Here is a 23,112-nt window from a genome sequence, read left to right as displayed (position 1 = left end):
TCTTAAATGCTGTTTTATATGCAAGGGATAAAAATATGAAATGAGAAAATTATGACAATTAAAATGATAAACTGAAGCTTTAATTAATGAAGCTACTTGTGTTGTTAAATTGTGGAAGTGACAAATTGTAGGGAAAGATAGGCTATTTTGCTAGAATATGCCTGAAATATGACAGTTAATACATGTTTTTCTTGAGATATATAAATTAACTGTGAAGAAAAGGAAGTGTGGGAGGCTGAGATTTTAGCTTACTTCTAGCAAGGTCATCAATGTTATCTTATACTTTGAGAGATGCTTAGTATGAAAGCTAAAATTAGTAACAATTGGTTTTTGAATTCAGTGTTCTCATTTCCTTATACCTAGGCTTTTGCCAGCATTGAAGTCATGCTTTTTTTAAATATATTGATGTCTGGATAGATAAATGCATAAAAAGGATAATAACAGAAAATAAAAGAGTATGAATTGAAGGGGGATGATCCCCATTGGGGTGATAGAGAAAAAAGTATTACATTTAGGATGATGTATAACTTTAGGAATTAGGGATTATTCCAAAAAGAAATGACAAGAGAAAACTGACCTTAGAAAACTTTCATACCAAAGTGGGCCAAGGGTTAAACTTTGTGGATTTATTCTTTAATAACAAATGGGAGGCAAGACAAAACAGACAAGAGGCAGAGACTCTAAGGAATTAATAATTTTTCCTGAACAAAGAGATTAACACATTTTTTAAAAGTTTGATTCTTAAGGTTTTTCCTCACTCTATCAACTTCTTCTAGAGCCCTGGTTACTCTGCATTTCTGTAGCCACCCTCCTAAAAAGCAAATGCAATAGCTGATGATTTTATAATAAATAAGGTATTCAATTCCTCTCCCCCATAAAACAAAGGACTCCTATGTGGCCAGAATCTAAACCCTCGGGTTAATATTGAGCTATTTTATTTAGACTTTCATCCTGAAGAGTCACAGGATCATGGATATAAAGCTTATTAAAGCTTACTTGAAAATATCTAGTTCAGATCCTTCTTTTACAGTTGAGAAAACTGAAGACCAAATAAAAATGAAAATGCCCTGGCCAGTTTTAAAAATTAGCATGTGACAGAAATGAGATTCATATTAGAATCTTCTAAATCCAAAGTAGAACTCCTTACCATATGCCACATTGTCTTTTCAACCTTCTTACCTAATCTTCCAATGTATTCTTTAGGTAGACTTTAGTTACTTAATTTGATAGCTTTTGAAATATATATTTTTTTGCTTCTTCAAAGCTTAATGATGGTTCCAATATTTACAGAACAAAGAAGTTTCCATTAACAAAACTCCCACTACCACATCAGGATATATTTTTGTGGCTGCAGTGCAGTAATGTTTTCTCTAGGATTGAAACAAAATTTTTGATCAGCATTCCCTATATTGAGATATGAAACTAAATTGTAATAACGGGGCTATTTAAATTGCTCACATACTATTATGATGCAAAAATATGTGGCATAATATGCTGTATAAGTACAATTTGTAAAATGTTCTACCTGCCACAAGTTTTTCCCCACTTAAATCTCTCCTCAGCTCTGCTGTCAAATAGATCTTTTGACCACTTTACTCCCCTATTCAACAAACTCTATTATCTCTCCATCACCTCTAGAAACAAATAGAAAATACCCTATTTGGCTTTTTAAAAGCCTTTGTAACTTGACCCCTTCTGGCCTTTCCAAACAATTCTAGTCATGAATTTGAAGCAGAATGTAGCACTTAAACTTGCCTAAGAACAGCCTGAAAGAATTGCCAAATATGACTACTGTAGTGAAGATATAGGAATTGAACCTTGAGAGATGCTAATTACCTTGATTACAAAGACACCAACAGATGTGGCTTTTTGCATGAAGAGGATTTTCCATACCACAATGCAGCAGTAGAAAGGCAAAAGCACCTGGAAAGTGAAAAAAAAAATAGCTGAAAATACTGAACAGCTGTGTAGAATACAGAGAAGTTTCATAGAATTTACAAAGGAATTCCACTTCAGCTCAGATGTTAAGTCTGGTCTTTACTACTTGAGATTTCTAGAATTAAAGAAGAAACAAAAAACAATAAACTAAAATATTTAGCAAAAGGTTTTTACCTGATTCATCTTAATGTGAACCACACATATAGTGGCTATATTTTGTTTAGAGATGGACAGGGTATAAAGCAACAATCCTTATTCCATAATATAGCTGCACATTCTATTTGCAATATGGAATTTGGATACTTTCAGGGAATAAGCCAGATCATTGCTTTGCTCTCTATATAAATGAATGAAAAAGAAAAATGGCCTTCTGGGCATGGTGAAGCCACTTTTGGCCCCCAAGTATGCTATGCATAGCTTTTTTTTTAAAAAAATTAATAAATTTTTATTATATATATATTTTTTATAATATTATCCCTTGTATTCATTTTTCCAAATTATCCCCCCCTCCCTTTATTCCCTCCCCCCGATGACAGGCAATCCCATACATTTTACATGTGTTACAATATAGTCTAGATACAATACATGTGTGTGAATATCATTTTCTTGTTGCACAATAAACATTAGATTCCGAAGGTACATGTAACCTGGGCAGACAGATATTAGTGCTAACAATTTACATTCACTTCCCAGTGTTTCTTCTCTGGGTGTAGCTACCTCTGTCCATCATTGATTAACTGGAAGTGAGTTGGATCTTCTTTATGTTGAAGATTTCCACTTCCATCAGAATACATCCTCATATAGTATTGTTGTTGAAGTGTATAGTGATCTTCTGGTTTTGCTCATTTCACTCAGCATCAGTTGATTTAAGTCTCTCCAGGCCTCTCTGTATTCCTCCTGCTGGTCATTTCTTACAGAGCAATAATATTCCATAACCTTCATATACCATAATTTACCCAACCATTCTCCAACTGATGGACATCCATTCATCTTCCAGTTTCTAGCTACAACAAAAAGAGCTGCCACAAACATTTTGGCACATATATGTCTCTTTCAGCTCTTTAGTATTTCTTTGGGATATAAGCCCAATAGTAGCGCTGCTAGGTCAAAGGGTATGCACAGTTTGATAACTTTTTGGGCATAATTCCAGATTGCTCTCCAGAATGGCTGGATTCTTTCGCAACTCCACCAGCAATGTATTAGTGTCCCAGTTTCCCCACATCCCCTCCAACATTTATCATTATTTGTTCCTGTCATCTTAGCCAATCTGACAGGTGTGTAGTGGTATTTTTTTTTTTAACCAAGGTTTTTTTTTAAGCTTTTGTAGTTTTAACAATACCATGTAAAATACTGAAGAAATTTCTGCTAAACTTAAGAAAAACTTAGTTTCTCAAAAAAAAAAAAATCTACATAAGATTTGATATAATTGTTCTTTTAGTATTTTCTTGCTCAAAATCCCCTGTACACTAAATGTCAGGATATGAGATATTTACGTATCTGAAGGAAAATGAACTCTTACTTACAATCTTGAAGCTATATATTAAATATGAATTAAAGCTGGCTATGAAAAAGCTTGTGAAATTTTTTCAGGAAACACTGGCCTATTACTTTTTTCTTTGATGGTGACTTTGTAATAGAGCAACTTATATTAGAGCAACATAGAACTCTATGTTTGAACAGAAACAGACCAAGTTAATTTCCCCCCATGGCAAAGGGGATGAAGCCCAAAGAAACCTCTGAGGCTATTTCTAACTGAATCTCAGTCTGTTGTTAAGTACCTAAACAATTGACAGAAAAATATTGGCACATCTAATTCCCAATCATCCTAAAACAAACCAAAACAAAATAACACCAACAACAAAAAACATCACTGCAATTTCCAAAAGACAAGACATATAGCCCCATTATCAAAGAACAATGAATGCAAAGGAAAGGATTCCTTCTTAAATAGGCTTATCTGAATAGAAAAAACAACAACAACAATAACAACAACAACAACAACAACAACAACAACAACAACAACAACAACAACAACAACAACAAACAAAAACATAGTGGAAACATTTGGCTGAGGTAAAGACTCCAAGAAAATAACAACCAAATATACAAGAGAATTCTAAGCAATATAATAATGCAGCAGCTAACCAAAATTCTAATGTGACCAGATACATGGAGTGATTTTTAACCAAAGTGGAATAATCTTCTGATATATCAGCCACTGGGGGGAAAAAAAAAAAAAAAAAAAGAAAACAAAAACAACAACAACAACAACAAAAAACAAACAAACAAAAAAACCCCAGCAAAATATAAAATTGAATGCAAAAATAGAACAATAAATCACATACCCATAGGTACATATCAAAGTCTTGTTGAGATAAGGCATTAAATGTAAGACTCAAGGTTAAAGTAGAGGATGATAAAGGTAAATATGGTTCCAATGTCTCTCAGTATGATGATATGCCAGGAACTTAAAATGAAAATAGAACTTCCATTGAGGAAGAATTAGAAAGAACTTATTCTCAAAATCCATGTGTTGGGGATGTGCAGGCTTTTGATGAGACAAGGCACGGGTGAAGTAAAAGAATTTACTTAATTATAAGTAAAATTAGAAGTTTAAGTTTATTATAAATCATCAAGAGATCTCAAAATGGAGCAGAACTCTTAGATGGTATTAGAGTTCTGTCCATTCTGCTGGTCCACCCATTCTTCCCACCCTCTTAGATATGATTTGAGACAATACACAGCTATTGGGTTTGAATAGGCCTTCAGTAAGGATATAGAAAGTTTGATTAGTGATAGTACAAATTATATAGAGCTTAAGTGGAGGTGTTTAAGGTGAATTCAGTTCTATTGATAGTTATGTAGGGGTACTTAATTACTTAGCTTTAGTTCAGCTCTATAGAAAACTTGGGTGGTGTCTGCTGAACTCTATAGAAAGGTAAATTAGTCTTACTTAACAGAGGTGGGGTTGGTCCTGGGCTTCTAGGTCACCATAATGTGGGAAATGACTCTTTTTGGGGTTTTCCAGCCTCAGTTTCCCTTGTCAGATTCCCATCACATGTATTTTACCCAAGTATCTTTCAAAATTTTTTTCTGAGAGATATTCTACTTTATAAAAAATATCAATAATTTTACTTTTCATTCACCAAATTCTGCAAGAAATTCAGTCCAGGCTGATGGCATAAGACAGAATTAATTTCACTACCATTCTATAGTAATTCCCCTGTTGAACATGGATTTTCTCCAACACATTCTTGTACTGTTAACACAAATTTCATAACTTTACATTATAATCATGGAACTCAAATCAGTCCTTCCATAGAATTTTCTCCAGACAAATCTTATACCTATATTGCCCCTCTTATGCTGCCATTTAATTGAATAGAAGTCCTACTTGTTGATCTCAGTGATGCCAGTTCATATTCAGGCAATTCAAGGTCTCCTGTGAATGATGACTTCATAATCTCTCTAGTGGATTATTTACCAGTTAAACAGAAAATATCCAGAATTTACTTATACATTTACAACCCTAAAGAATATGGATAATCATGGAACTGAAGTGCAAACAGAAGTCACTTCAGCAAGTTATCAAAGCATACAATTTATCAGCATCTAGCTATTCAGGACTATATCCTTCCCTATTTTAACAGATAGTTCAATGATATATAGAACTTCACCATTTTTCGAAGATGTCAGTTCATCTGGATATCAATATTCAAGTATACCACCATAGATGCTATGATGAAATTTCTATATATGAATCAGTGTTACTATGGCAGTCTCCTCATGTTAACTTAACAGAAAATAATAGAAATCATTTAAGATCTACTTTGCTATGTTTATAATTCCCAAAGTTGTATTTTGTACAGTTAAGAGTAATTTGTACAATTCTATGTATGTTAATAATAATATATATAAAACATTTGCAATCCCAGTTAGATGACACCAAAGCTAAGCATTTTAATTTGTGTCATGATTGGCCCTTCAAAAATAATAGCATATATAAACATAGAAATAGTATGGAGAGATGTACATGCAATATTAAAAAATCATAAAATTCCATCTTTATAAAATTATTTTTACTTCTATTTAATCTTAATCTCTTTCCATTGAGATGATTTTTTCATTTATCCTATCTATATTTTGTTTGTATATAGTTGTTTTCTTATTTCCCCCATTAGTCTATGAACTTGAAAGCAAGGATTTATTAAAAAAAAAAAAAAAAATTGCCTTTCTTGTACCTTCAGGATTTAACATAATGCTTGCCCATAGTAGGTATTTAATAAATGTCAGTTGATTGCCTGACTTTAGCATTAGTGATTTCCCTGGACTTTTATGAATAAAGTGTTTTATAAATATAAGTGTTATACAAATGAGAGTGGTTGTTGTTACTCAACAATAGGTAAGTGAATACAATATTAAATATTAATATTTAAATAATAAATATTAAATATTAAACAAATGTGTCAAATTCACAATTGTTAGTCACATAAGTTTGATATAAGTATTAAAATCCATTAATCTGTTTTTTGTTAATATACTTCCAGTAACAAAGAACACAAGTCATCCTTAATTTCTTCTTCTCCCTTACATTCCATATAGAGTCACACACTAAGTCATAACTGACACTAGACCTTAAACTCTTTGAGGGTAAAAATCATGTCTTTTTCATTAAATAATTAAAATATCTAACATAATTCCAAGGAATTTTATTGAATGAGTGATTAAGAGAATGGGGGCATGAATAGACTAATTTAAAGAATAAATAGTCTGATTTAGCTCCAATACTTCTACTTTCTTAATTTGAACCTTCACACCTGGTATCTATATCCAATCCATCTAGCATGCTATCCTCAGACAAATTTTAAAGTTCTAGTACTTTTAGACTGCCACTGTTTTGTAAAGTCCATATAATACCATGATTTCTTCATGCCTATTATCTTAAATCTTAGTCTCGTTATCCTAACATTCAAGGTTTTTATTAGTTTACTGAATTTATTCTACTTTACCATCATTTTGTCCCAATACTCCTACACATGACTTCTCCACTCTGCCAAATCCAATATTCTTACATAGTCCTATATATTTATTTCTGCATTATTGTTTTTTGTTTTAATTTTTCTCTCTCCCAACCATCTCACTTTGACAGCTCTCCCTGCTGAGTGAAGCTTTTCCTTGTTATGCCAGCCTTTCTATAAAACTCTAAACTATGACTTCCTGTAATGCCTTTGCAAATATTTTATTTAAGATTTTTGTATCAATATTTATTATGGAAATTAGTTTATATTTTTATTTCTCTGGTTGGGGTATCAGTAATATATCTCTGTAATAAAAGCAATTCAGTAGGACTTTTCCTTTCCCTATTTTTTCAAGTAGTTTATATAGTATTAGATTTAAATGTACTTCAGATGTTTGATAGATATGGATATAAATCCATGTGGCCTTGGAGATTTTTCCTTAGGGAGTTGATTAATGGGACTATTTAAATAATTTATTTTCTCTTCTGTTTGTCTGGGCATTCTATGTTGTTTTTTTATTTGGTAAATATTCCTTGATTTCACTTAGATTATCAAATTTATTGAAATTTAGTTGGGTAAAATAACTCCTAATTATTTCTTTAATTTCCTATTCATTGGTGAAAAGTTCTCCCTTTTCACTTTTGAGACAATCAATTTGATTTTATTCTTTTCTTTTTTGAATCAAATTCTCAATGAAAGTATTTGTCATTGAATTCATGTGCTAGGTAATGGTGTCCATGTGCTGATTTCTTTTGGGGCTCAGCTGCTTACAATTTGCCTTTTTTATTCATTTTTGGGAGTTTTTTACAGCAAATCTGCTAACACCTGTTTGCAACCAGGACAGAGTACCCTGAGAGCCTTACCTAAGATTCCCCTGGTGGACTGCTGCAATGCTCTGACTTCCTGCCCCAATTCTTTGTTCTGTATACCATTGGCAGACTATCCCCCTGCCTTTTCTGAAGTCTTCAAAGGTATCTTCTGGGAATTTGTTGTACTCCAGATATTTGTGGGTTCTTTGACTCCAAAACCACCCCAAAACCAATTTAGAGGCTTAATCTACTATTGGTTTGGAAGAAGGCCAGAAAATCACAGAAAATCCTGTCTGCTCTCTGTCATCTTGGCCCTGCCTCCTTTTAATGATTTCAACTGAATTGAAATTATTGAAGTTCATTTTTTGTGGCATTTCTAATGTCATAAATGACACGTGAATTATTTGATTTTGACTTGGAAAATGACTATATATTTGTTTAGTCTTTCTGAACCTTGACTAGTCTTTAGATCAATGGTCCTCAAATGTTTTAAATAAGGGGCAAATTCACTCTCTCTCAGACTGTTAGAGGGCCAGACTATAGTTAAAACAAAAACTATGCACAAATTCCTATGCACACTGCATATATCATATTTTGAAGTGAAGGAAAAAAAAAGGGAACAAATACAATATTTAAAATGAATTAAAGTTAAATGAAAAACTTACCAGTATTTCAATTGGAACTATGGACCTGCTTTTGGCTTTATGAGATGGTCAATGTCTGATTCCATATTTGTCACTGCTAGTTGTAACAAGTGATGCAAATGTGCATCCATTAATCTTGATCTAGTTGGAGGTTTCAAATGTTTCATTCTAGAAAAAGTCTGTTCACAAACATAAGTACTGACAAAGATGGTTGCCATTTTGAGTGCATGGTTCCTGAGATAAGGATATGTCTCAGAGGGGAGAGATGCATAAAAATTATGAAGGCTGTTTGACTTGAATGTGTCTTTCAGAGAGTCACAATTCTGCATTTCAGCTAGTTCCATTTGGTAAATTGTATCCACATTTTCAATGTCAATAGAATGGGTTATAGAAAAGCTGTATGTCCTGTTCATTGAGATGAAGCTCTTTAAATGTAAATTGGAACTCCTTTTGCAATTTTTTTCCAATGAATCCACACATGTTTTGTTTGGGAATACAATCGGCGTTTTTTCTGCAAACAGATTTTGTGTTGTGGGGAGATGGCAGAAGTTTTCCTCCTTCACTTATTTGATAAGGAGGCCTAATTTTACTTCAAGTGTTTTAACATGTGGTTGCATATCACAGATGAGCTTCCCCTTTCCTTGAAGTTGCATATTGAAATTGTTGAGTAGCTCTGTTACATCTGTCAGAAAGGCAAGGTGCCATTTCCATTCTGCATCATTGAGCTCTGGTACTTCTTTGCTTTTTGAAAGCAGAACTGGAAGTAAGTCATAGAAATGTTTCAAAACTCTCCCTCGGCTCAGCCAATGGACTTCTGTGTGATATAGAATATCTTCATACTCAACATTTAGCTCAGAAAGAAATTCCTGAAATTAATTTATTGCATTAGCTCTAATGAAGTTAACACAAGATACAATTTTCATAACAGAATCCCACTTCAGTGATTTACTACACAGCACTTGCTGGTGGATGAGGCAGTGTATGGCTATTGGATGAGAATGGTTATGTTTGTCCATCTCTTGGTTAATGCAAGCAATTACTCCTTTCTTAGACCCCATCATTATAGGGGAACCATCAGTTATCATGCTGGCTAGTTTAGCCCAGTACAGTTCCAAACCATTCATAGTTTGGCAAAACTTTTCATAGATATCCTCTCCTGTAGTTGTTCCTTTGATGCTTTGCAGTGTAGCAAACTCTTTTATGACTTCAAAATAATCATTCATCCCACAAATAGAAATTTAAAGTTGTGCATGAACATCATTGCTTTTGTTGAGTGATTTTTTTTTTTTGGTGGAGTTTTGCAAATGCTGATGCAGATTGTCTCCCATTTCTTCAATCCTCCATTTAATTGTAGGATCTGAAAGACTCACTGTGCTAAATAAAGCAGCCTTCTCTGGACACATCTCTTTGGCAACAGAAAGAAGGCATTCTTTAACAAATTCATCCTCCACAAATGGTCTGCCAGTGCATTCTGTTAACTTGGCAACTTAAAACTTGCTCGCAATGATGAAATATTTAACTGCTTCTGCTTCATAAAACTATTTTGCTGAGTTGTCAATGTATTTTTCAGTTTTAATATTTTATCTTTTCTTTTTTCTTTTTTTTTTATTCATTTTTCCAAATTATCCCCTCCCTCCCTTCACTCCCTCCTCTAGATGACAGGTAATCCCATACATTTTACATGTGTTACAATATAACCTAGATACAATATATGTGTTTAAATACAATTTTGTTGTTGCACATTAATTATTAGCTTCCAAAGGTATAAGTAACCTGGGTAGATAGACAGTAGTGTTAATAATTTACATTCACTTCCCAGTGTTCCTTCTCTGGGTGTAGTTATTTCTGTCCATCATTGATCAACTGGAAGTGAGTTGGCTCTTCTTTATGTTGAAGATTTCCACTTCCATCAGAATACATCCTCATACAGTATTGTTGTTGAAGTGTATAGTGATCTTCCGGTTCTGCTCATTTCACTCAGCAACAGCTGATGTAAGTCTCTCCAAGCCTCTCTGTATTACTCCTGCTGGTCATTTCTTACAGAGCAATAATATTCCATAACCTTCATATACCAGAATTTACCCAACCATTCTCCAACTGATGGACATCCATTCAACTTCCAGTTTCTACCTACAACAAAAAGAGCTGCCACAATCATTTTGGCACATACAGGTCCCTTTCAACTCTTTAGTATTTCTTTGGGATATAATCCTAATAATAGCAATGCTGGGTCAAAGGGTATGCACAATTTGATAACTTTTTGGGCATTGCTCTCCAGAATGGATGGATTCTTTAACAACTCCACCAACAATGTATCAGTGTCCCAGTTTTCCCACATCCCCTCCAACATTCATCATTATTTGTTACTGTCATCTTAGCCAATCTGACAGGTTTGTATTGGTATCACAGAGTTGTCTTAATTTACATTTCTCTGATCAGTAGTGATTTGAAACACTCTTTCATATGAGTGGAAATAGTTTCAATTTCATCATCTGAGAATTGTCTGTTCATATCCCTTGACCATTTATCAACTGGAGAATGGTTTGGTTTCCTATAAATCAGGGTCAGTTCTCTATATATTTTGGAAATGAGACCTTTGTCAGAACCTTTAACTGTAAAAGTATTTTCCCAATTTGTTACTTCCCTTCTATTGTTGTTTGCATTAGTATTGTTTGTACAGAAACTTTTTAGTTGATGTAATCAAAATCTTCTACTTTGTGATCAATAATGATCTCTAGTTCTCCTCTGGTCATAAATTCCTTCCTTCTCCACAGGTCTGAGAGGTAGACTATTCTCTGTTCCTCTAATCTATTTATTATCTCCCTCTTTATGTCTAAATCATGGACCCATTTTGATCTTATCTTGGTATATGGTGTTAAGAGTGGATCCATATCTAATTTCTGCCATACTAATTCCCAGTTTTCCCAACAGTTTTTTCCAAATAATGAATTTTTGTCCCTAATGTTGGTATCTTTGGGTTTGTCAAAGATTAGATTGCTATAGATGTACCCTTTTTTGTCCTTTGTATCTAATCTGTTCCACTGATCTACCGTTCTATTTCTTAGCCAGTACCAAATGGTTTTGGTGACTGCTGTATATGATATAGCTTTAGATCAGGTACAATTAGACCACCTTACTCTGACTTTTTTTTCATTAGTTCCCTTGCAATTCTCGACCTTTTATTCTTCCATATGAATTTTGTTGATATTTTTTCTAGGTCATTAAAATAGTTTCTTGGGAGTCTGATTGGTGTAGCACTAAATAAATAGATTAGTTTGGGGAGTATTGTCATCTTTATTATATTCGCTTGGCCTATCCAAGAGCACTGAATGTCTTTCCAATTATTTAAATCTGATTTTATTTTTGTGGCAAGTGTTTTGTAATTTTTCTCATATAATTCCTGACTATTCTTTGGTAGATGGATTCCCAAATACTTTGTACTCTCAACATTTGTTTGGAATGGAATTTTTCTTTGTATCTCTTGCTGTTATGTTTTGTTGGTGATATATAAGAATGCTGAGGATTTATGTGGATTTATTTTGTATCCTGCCACTTTGCTAAAATTCTGAATTATTTCTAATAGCTTTTTAGCAGAGTCTTTGGGGTTCTCTAAGTATACCATCATGTCATCGGCAAAGAGTGATAGTTCGATTTCCTCATTTCCTACTCTAATTCCTTGAATCTCTCTCTTGGCTCTTATTGCCGAGGCTAGTGTTTCTAGTATTATATTGAATAGTAATGGTGATAGTGGGCAACCTTGTTTCACTCCTGATCTTACTGGGAAACTTTGCAGTTTATTTCTATTGCATATTATACTTACTGACGGTTTTAAATATATGCTCCTGAATATTCTAAGGAATAGTCCATTTATTCCTATACTTTCAAGAGTTTTTAGTAGGAATGCATGTTGGATTTTGTCAAATGCTTTTTCTGCATCTATTGAGATGATCATATGGTTTTTATTAATTTGATTATTAATATGGTCAATTATACTAATAGTTTTCCTAATATTAAACCAGCCCTGCATTCCTGGTATGAATCCTACTTGATCATAGTGTATTATCCTGGGGATGATTTTCTGAAGTTTTTTTTACTAATATCTTATTTAAGATTTTAGCATCAATATTCATTAAGGAAATTGGTCTATAATTTTCTTTCTGAGTTTTCGATCGACCTGGGTTAGGTATCAGTACCATGTCTGTGTCATAAAAGGAGTTCGGTAGGACTCATTCATTCCCTATTTTTTCAAATAGTTTATATAGCATTGGGGCTAATTGTTCTTTAAATGTTTGGTAGAAATCACATGTAAATCCATCTATTCCTGGGGATTTTTTCCTGGAGAGTTGATTAATAGCTTGTTCTATTTCTTTTTCTGAAATGGGACTATTTAAGCAATTTAATTCCTCCTCTGTTAATCTAGGAAGTCTATATTTTTGGAGGAAGTCATCCATTTCACTTAAGTTATAAATTTATTGGCATAAAGTTGGGTAAAGTAACTCCTTATTATTTCTCTAATTTCCTCTTCATTGGTGGAAAGATCCCCCTTTTCATTTGTAAGACTAACAATTTGATTTTACTCTTTCTTTTTTTCTGATCAAATTTACCAAAGATTTATCTATTTTATTGGCTTTTTCATAAAACCAACTCTTGGTTTTATTTATTAATTCAATAGTTTTTTTACTTTCAATATTATTGATTTCTCCTTTTAATTTTTGTATTTCAAGTTTAATTTTTGGTTAGGGGTTTTTAATTTGGTCTTTTTCTAGCCTTTTAAGTTGCAAGCCCAATTTGTTAATCTTCTCTTTCTCTATTTTATTCAAATAAGCCTCTAAAGACATAAAATTTCCCCTTATTACTGGTTTAGCTGCATCCCACAGATTTTCGTATGATGTCTCATCATTGTCATTATCTTGGGTGAAATTATTAATTGTTTCTATAATGTGCTCTTTCACCCAGTCATTCTTTAATATGAGATTATTCAGTTTCCAATTACTTTTTGGTCTATTTACTCCTAACTTTTAACTGAATGTAGCTTTTATTACATTGTGGTCTGAGAAGAAGGCATTTATTATTTCTGCCTTCCTACATTTAATTTTGAGTTCTTTATGTCCTAATATATGGTCAATTTTTGTATAGGATCCATGAACTGCTGAGAAGAAAGTATATTCCTTTCTATTGCCATTCAGTTTTCTCCAAAGGTCTATCATACCTAGTTTTTCTAATGTTCTATTTACTTTTTAAATTTCTTTCTTATTTGTTTTGTGGTTTGATTTGTCTAAATCTGAGAGTACAAGGTTGAGATCTCCCACTATTATAGTTTTACTGTCTATTTCTTCTTGCAACTCTCTTACCTTTTCCTTTAGAAAGTTAGATGCTATACCACTTGGTGCATATATGTTTAGTATTGATATGGCTTCATTATTTATGCTACCTTTCAGCAGGATATAGTTTCCTTCCTTATCTCTTTTAACTAGATCAACTTCTGCTTTTGCTTGATCTGAGATAAGGATAACTACCCCTGCTTTTTTGGCTTTACCTGAAGCATAATAGATTCTGCTCCAACCTTTTACCTTTACTCTATATGTATATCCCTACTTTAAGTGTGTTTCTTGTAAACAACATATTGTAGGGTTCTGATTTTTGATCCAGTCTGCTGTATGTCTCCATTTGATGGGAATGTTCATCCAATTCACATTTACAGTTAAAATTACTAATTCTGTATTTCCTGCCATCATATTATCCCCAGATTATGCTTTTTCCCTTGACCCCCCCTGAACCCCTTCCCCAATATTTAATTTATAGACCCCCCCTTGTGACGCGCAGCCCTCCCTGTTTTTTTTTTTTTTTAGTATCCCTCCCCCCTCCCTCCACATTCCTTCCCTTTTCTCCTTTTCTTTTTCCATTTTCCTCTCCCGCCTTTTAATGAGGTGAGAGAGAATTCTCTGAAAAACAAATATGACAATTATTTACTCTTTGAACCTCTTCTGATGAGACTAAGATTTACACAATGATTCTCCCCCTCTCTAAATTCCCTCAGATATGTTGTATTTTTTATGCCTCTTCCTGGGATGTAATTTCCCTCTTTTTATCACTCCCTCCCCTTTTTCTAATACTACCCCCTTCCCTTTATTACACCCCCTCCTTTTTTTTCTTTTATATCAGTAAAATCAAATTATCCATGTGTACTTTCTACATACCCACAACAGAGTTACAGTTCTCAAGGGATCTGTGTACCTTTTTCTGTTTCTCTTCAGTCTTGTGGATGTAGATCAAATTTTTTGTTTAAGTCTGTTTTTTTTCTTAAAAACATATGGAATTCCTCTATTTCATTGAATGACCATCTTCTTCCATGGAAAAAGATGCTAAACTTAGCTGGGTAGTTTATTCTTGGTTGCAATCCTTGATCTTTTGCCTTTTGGATTATCAGGTTCCAGGCCCTTCTATTTTTTAACGTGGAGGCACCCAGATCTCGTGTGACCCTAATTGTGGCACATTGGTATTTAAATTGTTTTTTTTTAGCTGCTTGCAGGATTTTCTCCTTTGTGTGATAATTCTGCAGCTTAGCCTCAATATTCCATGGTGTTCTTTTTTTAGGGTCTATTTCAGAAGGAGTTTGATGAATTCTTTCAACATCTACTTTGCCCTCTGTTTCTATTATCTCTGGACAGTTCTGTTTGATAATTTCCTGTAAAATAGAATCTAGGCTCTTTTTTTGGTCATAGTTTTCAGGAAGTCTAATGATCCGCAGATTATCTCTCCTAGATCTATTTTCCAGGTCTATAGATTTTCCCAGTAAGTATTTGATGTCATTCTCCAGCTTTTCATTTTTTTTTTTTTTTTTTTTGTTTTGTTTGACTGATTCTTGGTTTCTCCATGAATCATTCATTTCTATTTGTTCCATCCTGAATTTTAAGGAGTTATTTTCTTCATTCACAATTTTTAGTTCTTTTTGTAAATGCCCAATTTCATTTTTAAATGAGTTATTTTGCTCTATTGAATTTTTTTTTCATTTCCCTGATTTTTTTTGAGAATTATTTTCTTTTTACAATTCAGAAATCCTATTTTCTTGAGACTTTTTTATCTTCTCCAATTCAGAAACCCTATTTTCTTGAGACTTTTTTATCTTCTGCAATTCAGAAATCCTACTTTCCTGTGATTTTTTTACCTTTTCTAATTCACTAATTTTGTTTCCCTGCATCTCCTGTGAATTCTTTATTTTTTCCAACTCCAATTTCATAGCTTCTCTTTCCTTTCCCCATTTTTCTTCAAACTCTCTTAATTTTTTAATAGTCTCTTCAAGGAGAGAGTTTTGTGATGTGGGGCAGGAATTGTTCCCCTTTAGGTTGTTATCTTCTGAATCTCTGCTGTTAACTTCCTCGGGGTTGGATACCTGCTCTTTCTCTATGTAGAAAGAATCTATAGTTTTTATTGGCTTTTTACTCATACTTAAAAAATCTTTTGGGGTCTGTCCCTGGGGTAGGAAATTATTTATTTATTTCTTTACCAGCTTCTTCCTAGACGGGATGGATGCTGCGGCCCTTGCGCCTGAGCTAAGAGAGAGCTCTGGGAGAGAGTTCCCCACCCCCTCCCTGGAAGTGCCTCACAGGTGTTCAGCACTGCTGTGCTTAGAGGGTGCTGTGTTATAGCAGCTTCCCTGAGTTTTGAGACCTGAACAGTAAAGGCGACTCAAAGCCCAGCCTATGCATCCCGGTGGGGCGTGGATGTCAGCAGCAGGTGACGTGAAAAGCCCCTGCACTCAAACTGGTAGTGTCTGCCAGAAACAGCGGTCCCTAGTTCAAAGATTCCGCTTCTCTGGGACTTTCGGGGCTGAGTTCCACAGCCTCCAGCTGAGCCAGGCACTATGTGTTGCCTTGGGCCGTATCTGCCCCCTTCTCAATCTCTTAACTACTCACAGGTGGGAGCTAGGACCGCCTATGTCGGCCGCACCCACAGTGCTGAGATCTGCTGAGTCACCTCCTGGGTCGCGAAGATCCAGTCTCTGGCTTTAATTTTTTTTTTTTTTTTAAATGGCTTAGATTTCTCTTCTGAACTGCTGTTTTATAAGCAGAGAAGAGCTAACAGCCTGTGCCAGATTCTTCTATCTCAGTGGCTTCTCTGATCCCAGAGCCCTCCCCAGTGCGATCGGTGCAGTGTGCCAGCACACAACCATCTGCATGGCCTCTCTTCTTCCTCCCCTGGGAACTGACCTTTCCTGTTGAAACTCCAGATTCTCTTCAGCTGGTAAGTCATGCTTCCAGTCCTTGTGGATTCTATCAGTCCAGTGCTATTTCTGAGGCTGATTATATCTAGTTTGTTGTGAGGGAAGAAAGGAGCTGACACAGTTGCGTGTATCTTCTCCACCATCTTGGCTCCGCCCCATATTTCATCCTTTCTCACTTCGCCAACCAAACAATCATATTTATCTTTATGTTGAGTTTCATAGTGTCAACACAAATTATATTCTTTGAATACAGATACTATATTCTGGCATATCAGACATACAGCTCTTTCCTTGTACTGCATGAAAAAGTAATCATAAGTCCACTGTTCTTTGAATATCCTACACTCCAAGTCAATTTGTCTTTTTTTTGAAATCATTATTTCTAAGTGATTCCAAATTGCTATTACTAAAATACCTATATACCTACACACACACATACACACACACAAACACGCACACACGCACACACACACACATATATGTCTGTGTGTGTGTGTGTGTATGTGTGTGTATCACTACAAAAACAATATACCAGCAATAACTTTGCCCACACAGAGACATACAGACTGCAATGCCCAACTTCCTCTAAGCTGCCTCTACACTGTGATGCCTCTGTTTCCCACACACTCTCTAATGCTTTTAAGAATCTGGCACAGGCTGTTTGCTCTTCTCTGCTTATAAAACAGCAGCTCATTAGAGAAATCAAGCCATATTAAAATATAAAGCCAGATACTAGAACCACCCCCAATCTGGAAGTGACCTAATAGATCTCAGTAGGGCTGTTCAGCCACTTTCTGCTTTCAGGACTTCACCTTGGGGTAGTTAAGAGCCTGAAGAGTGAGGACACAGCCTGAGGCAATATCTAATCCATATAGTGCTGGGCTTGGTCAGAAGCTGTACAACTCAGCCACAGAAGTCCCAGAGAAGTGGAACCTTTGAAATAGGGACCACTGTTTCCAGGCAGACACTTGCAGTTTGAGCGCAGGGGTTTTTCACTTCAGCTGCTTATATCCAAGCCCCAAGGGATGCACTGGCTGGGCTTTGTGTTGCCTTTACTGTTCAGTCTTAAAATTCAGTGAAGTCACTAGGACACACAGAGGGCTCCTTCACTGGGCAACCCTCACAGCACAGCCTTATCACCTCTGAGGCATTTCCAGGAAGGGGGAGGGGAACTCTCTCCCAGAGCTCTCTCTTAGCTCAGGCACAGGGACCTCGGCAACCATCTGGTCTGGGAGGAAGCTGGCAAATAAATAAATAAATAAATAAACTTCTTACCCCAAGGGCAGACCCCAAAAGATTTTTAACCATGAGTAAAAAGCTGAAGAGAACTATTGATTCCTCCTACACAGAGAAAGAGCTGGTATCCAACCCTGATGAGTTGGTTTTATGAAAAGGCCAATAAAGTAGATAAACCTTTGGTAAATCTGATCAGAAAAAATAAAGAGGAAAATCAAATTGTTAGTCTTACAAATGAAAAGGGGGATCTTTCCACAAATGAAGAGGAAATTAGAGAAACAATAAGGAATTACTTTGCCCAAATGTATGCCAATAAATTTGATAACTTAAGTGAAATGGTTGATTTCCTTCCTTGATATAGGCTTCCTAGATTAGCAGAGGAGGAGATAAATTGCTTAAACAGTCCCATTTCAGAAAAAGAAATAGAACAAGCTATTAATCAACTCCCCAGGAAAAAAATCCCCAGGATCAGATCGATTTACATGTGATTTCTACCAAACATGTAAAGAACAATTAGCTCCAATGTTTTATAAACTACTTGAAAAAATAGGGGATGAAGAAATCCTACCAAACTCCTTTTATGACACAGAAATGGTACTGATACCTAAGCCAGATAGAATGAAAACTGAGAAAAAAATATATAAACCAATTTCCATAATGAATATTGATGCTAAAATCTTAAATAAGATATTAGCAAAAAGACTTCAGAAAATCATCTCCAGGATAATACACTATGATCAAGTAGGATTTATAGCAGGAATGCAGGGCTGGTTTAATATTAGGAAAACTATTGGTATAATTGACCATATTAATAATCAAATTAATAAAAACTATATGATCATCTCAATAGATGCAGAAAGAGCATTTGATAAAATCCAACATCTATTCCTACTAAAAACTCTTGAGAGTATAGGAATAAATGGACTATTCCTTAGAATAATCAGAGGAACATATATTTAAGGCCGTCAGTCAGCATAATATGCAATAGAAATAAACTGCAAAGTTTCCCAGTAAGATCAGGAGTGAAACAAGGTTGCCCACTATCATCATTACTATTGAATACAGTACTAGAAACACTAGCCTTGGTGATAAGAGCCTAGAAAGAGATTCAAAGAATTAGAGTAGGAAATGAAGAAATCAAATTATCACTCTTTGCAGATGACATAATGGTATACTTAGAGAACCCCAAAGACTCTGCTAAAAAGATATAAGAAATAATTCAGAATTTTAGCAAAGTTGCAGGATACAAAATAAATCCACATAAATCCTCAGCATTTTTATATATCACCAACAAAATGCAACAGCAAGAGATACAAAGAGAAATTCCATTCCAAACAAATGTTGAGTGTATAAAATATTTGGGAATCCATCTACCAAAGAAAAGCCAAGAATTATATGAGCAAAATTACAAAACACTTGCCATAAAAATAAAGTTAGATTTAAATAATTGGAAAGACATTCAGTGTTCTTGCATAGGTCGAGCGAATATAATAAAGATGACAATATTCCCCAAACTAATCTATTTATTTAGTGGTATACCAGACTCTCAAGAAACTATTTTAATGACCTAGAAAAAAATAACAACAAAATTCATATGGAAGAATAAAAGTTGAGAATTGCAAGGGAACTAATGACAAAAAAGTCAGAGGAAGGTGGTCTAATTGTACCTGATCTAAAGCTATATCATATACAGCAGTCACCAAAACCATTTGGTACTGGCTAAGAAATAGAACGGTAGATCAGTGGAACAGATTAGGTACAAAGGACAAAAAGGGTACATCTATAGCAATCTAGTCTTTGACAAACCCAAAGATACCAACATTAGTGATAAAAATTCATTATTTGAAAAAAGCTGTTGGAAAAACTGGAAGGTAGTATGGCAGAAATTAGATATGGATTCACTCTTAACACCATATACCAAGATAAGATCAAAATGGGTCCATGATTTAGGCATAAAGAATGAGGTCATAAATAGATTAGAGGAACAGAGAATAGACTATCTCTCAGACCTGTGGAGGAGGAAGGAATTTATGACCAGAGGAGTACTAGAGATCCTTATTGATCACAAAGCAGAAGATTTTGATTACATCAAACTAAAAAGTTTCTGTACAAACAATACTAATGCAAACAACAATAGAAGGGAAGTAACAAATTGGGAAAATACTTTTATAGTTAAAGGTTATGATAAAGGTCTCATTTCCAAAATATATAGAGAACTGACCCTATTTTATAAGAAATCAAACCATTCTTCAATTGATAAATGGTCAAAGGATATGAACAGACAATTCTCAGATGATGAAATTGAAACTATTTCTACTCATATGAAAGATTGTTCCAAATCACTACTGATCAGAGAAATGGAAATTAAAACAACTCCGAGATACCACTACACACCTGCCAGATTGACTAATATGACAGGAACAAATAATGATGAATGTTGGAGAGGATGTGGGAAAACTGGGACACAAATACAATGTTGGTGGAGTTGTGAAAGAATCCAGCCATTCTGGAGAGTAATTTGGAACTATGCCCAAAAATTTATCAAACTGTGCATACCCTTTGATCCAGCATTGCTGCTATTGGGCTTATATCCCAAAGAAATACTAAAGAAGGGAAAGGGACCTGTATGTGCCAAAATGTTTGTGGCAGCTCTTTTTATAATGGCTAGAAACTGGAAGATTGAATGGATGTTCATCAATTGGAGAATGGTTGGGTAAATTCTGGTATATGAAGTTTATGGAATATTATTGCTCTGTAAGAAATGACCAGAAGGACGAATACAGAGAGGTTTTGAAAGACTTACATAAATTGATGTTGAGTGAAATTAATAGAACCATAAGATCACTGTAAACTTCAATGCTGTATGAAGATGTGTTCTGATGGAAGTAGATATCTTCAACATAAAGAAGATCCAACTCACTTCCAGTTGATCAATGATGGACAGAAGCAACTACACCCAGAGAAGGAACACTGGGAAGTGAATGCAAATTGTTAGCATTACTGTCTATCTACCCAGATTACTTATACCTTTGGAATCTAATACTTAATGTGCAACAAGAAAATTGGATTTACACACATATATTATATCTAGGTTATACTGTAACACGTATAAAATATATGCGATTGCCTGTCATCTAGGGGAGGGAGTAGAGGGAGGTAGGGGATAATTTGGAAAAATGATTACAAGGGATAATGTTATAAAAAAATTACTCATGCATCTATACTGTCAAAAATTTATAATAAAGTCACTTTGTTTTCAATAAATAAACAAAACAAAACAAAAAAAACTTCTAATCTTTTGATATGTAAATTCCAAATATAAGCCAGATCTTCAGAGCTCTAAGCCTAGCAAGACATTAGAAATGTGCTAGTAATTTTGAAATAATTACTTTGAAGATTAAGTGACTATTTTGAGATTATTTGGATATGTTGATGAACTAAATCAGAGATGGTACTTATAAGAGTAAGTATGTCCCCCCCACAAAAATCCCATAAAATGATAAATCAAACTTTTGTTTTTAGACCATGTTTTAATTTCCTTGGTTTCATGCATCCTATTATTTCAAACACCAAGTCATGTTTATTTGAGTGATATTTTCTGACTCTACCCGCTTTCTGTCCTCTTTCCCATGCTGCCTCCCTTCATCATCCCATTCCCTGTCCCTGAATTATGCCATCTGCCTCTTTATGACTTTTCACAGCTTCTCTTTGTCCTTTATTAAAGTGTGATTATTTCCTGTTTACTGTTAGCACTTATGATCTTTCCTAGTGTAGAGCCAAAAAGGCTTCCATTTCATTATTTTATATATTAATTACCAATTCATAGTGAAAAACCCAACAGGAGACTAAAGAATTAATTGTTGTAATTCAGATGTATCTTCTTTAAAGTGGTACTTTGTGCTCAAGATGGAGAGGAAGAGATGATGCACAGTTCAATATTTTTTTTCTTTTTTTCCTTAAGGATTGTTTATATTGGTGCAAAACATGAAAAATCTCTGCAACAAATAAATAAAATTCCTCATGTAAATCATCATTATTTAGTAGACTTAATGGTGTCTTGAATTTAAGATGAGTCAGGAGAGTCCTGTCTCTAACACATAACTCTGTGACAGTAGACAAGGCACTTAAACTTCCAATGCCCCAAGTAACTTGCAAAGGCTTTAAATTAATGGATTCTTAACCTAGTGTTGACATATCCACAAGATACATGGATTGTGTTTAGCAATTAATTGAACTTTCATCTCAACATAATTGACTTAATTTATGATCATTTAAAAAGTATGCATTTGAAATATTATTCTGAGAAGAGGTTCTCTTGACCAGTGCTTCTCAAACTTTTTCCTTTTATGACATATTTATTGATAATAAATCATAATTTTGTACCCCTCCACATTCAGCTACATGATCTTATATAGGGTCATGACCCACAGTTTAAGAAGCTTTGCTTTATGCTTCATGAGACTGTGAAATAGTACCCACTTCAAAATAAATAAAAAATGAAATGATTAAGCATTCCTGCTTAAAATTAACTACAAGTTGCTGATTTGCATTGACTTGAGATGTTTTTTACACTGGAAGCTGACTTTACTTTTGAACTCATAGATATGGGCAAAACAGCAACAAACAAATGAAAATAACAAAATTTCCACTGTTATTTAAACAGATTCAATTATGATGTCCTTTTATCACAACTAGAATGATTTCAATTTATGTTCCTAGGGGTCACTTTGCAGCAACAGTCTGTCCTTTTCACACAGAAAAGTCAACTTCCTTATCATTCCTGAAAGTAGAAAAAGCCATCCTCTGTGACAGGGCTGAAGCCAGATGGGCAGCAGCCAGGCAGTGACTGACATTATCCATGATTCAAAGTGCTGACAAGGATCTATGTGATCAATAGAATCAAGCTGTTGACACAGATGACAATTTATTCCTCATTGATTGTCAGATGCTCAGTAACATCCAACATCTATCATCCTTGCCTGTTTTTGCCTCCTCATGCATTATTATGTGGTTCTATGCATGTATTTTGATGTTTTTTGATTTTAAGGCAAGCAATATCTGTGTTCTAGCCCAACAGTGTCAGAGCTTTGAACCTTGCCTGATAAAATGGCAATTCTACTTTTACCATACTACTATCTACCATATCCACAGGGGCAGCATTTTAACTTGCCTCATATACCAGATACATGTCCAGTTCCAATATTCCTCTTACCTATATTCAGTTAAATACATTTCCATTACATATA

The 23,112-nt window shown here is 34.4% G+C and overlaps 2 pseudogenes; both read left to right on the top strand.

Moving 5' to 3' along the window:
* The first annotated feature begins 1,720 nt into the window (after nt 1–1,720).
* On the top strand, nt 1,721–4,512 carry LOC141551180 (USP6 N-terminal-like protein; annotated as a pseudogene).
* Nucleotides 4,513–4,933: 421 nt separating this feature from the next.
* LOC141551176 (USP6 N-terminal-like protein) lies at nt 4,934–5,671 on the top strand (annotated as a pseudogene).
* Nucleotides 5,672–23,112: the final 17,441 nt, after the last annotated feature.

Source organism: Sminthopsis crassicaudata, chromosome 1 (genome assembly GCF_048593235.1).
Source record: "Sminthopsis crassicaudata isolate SCR6 chromosome 1, ASM4859323v1, whole genome shotgun sequence".
Classification (NCBI taxonomy): domain Eukaryota; kingdom Metazoa; phylum Chordata; class Mammalia; order Dasyuromorphia; family Dasyuridae; genus Sminthopsis; species Sminthopsis crassicaudata.
The sequence above is the reverse complement of the archived record's forward strand: the minus strand, read 5'-3'. Positions and strand labels throughout refer to the sequence as shown.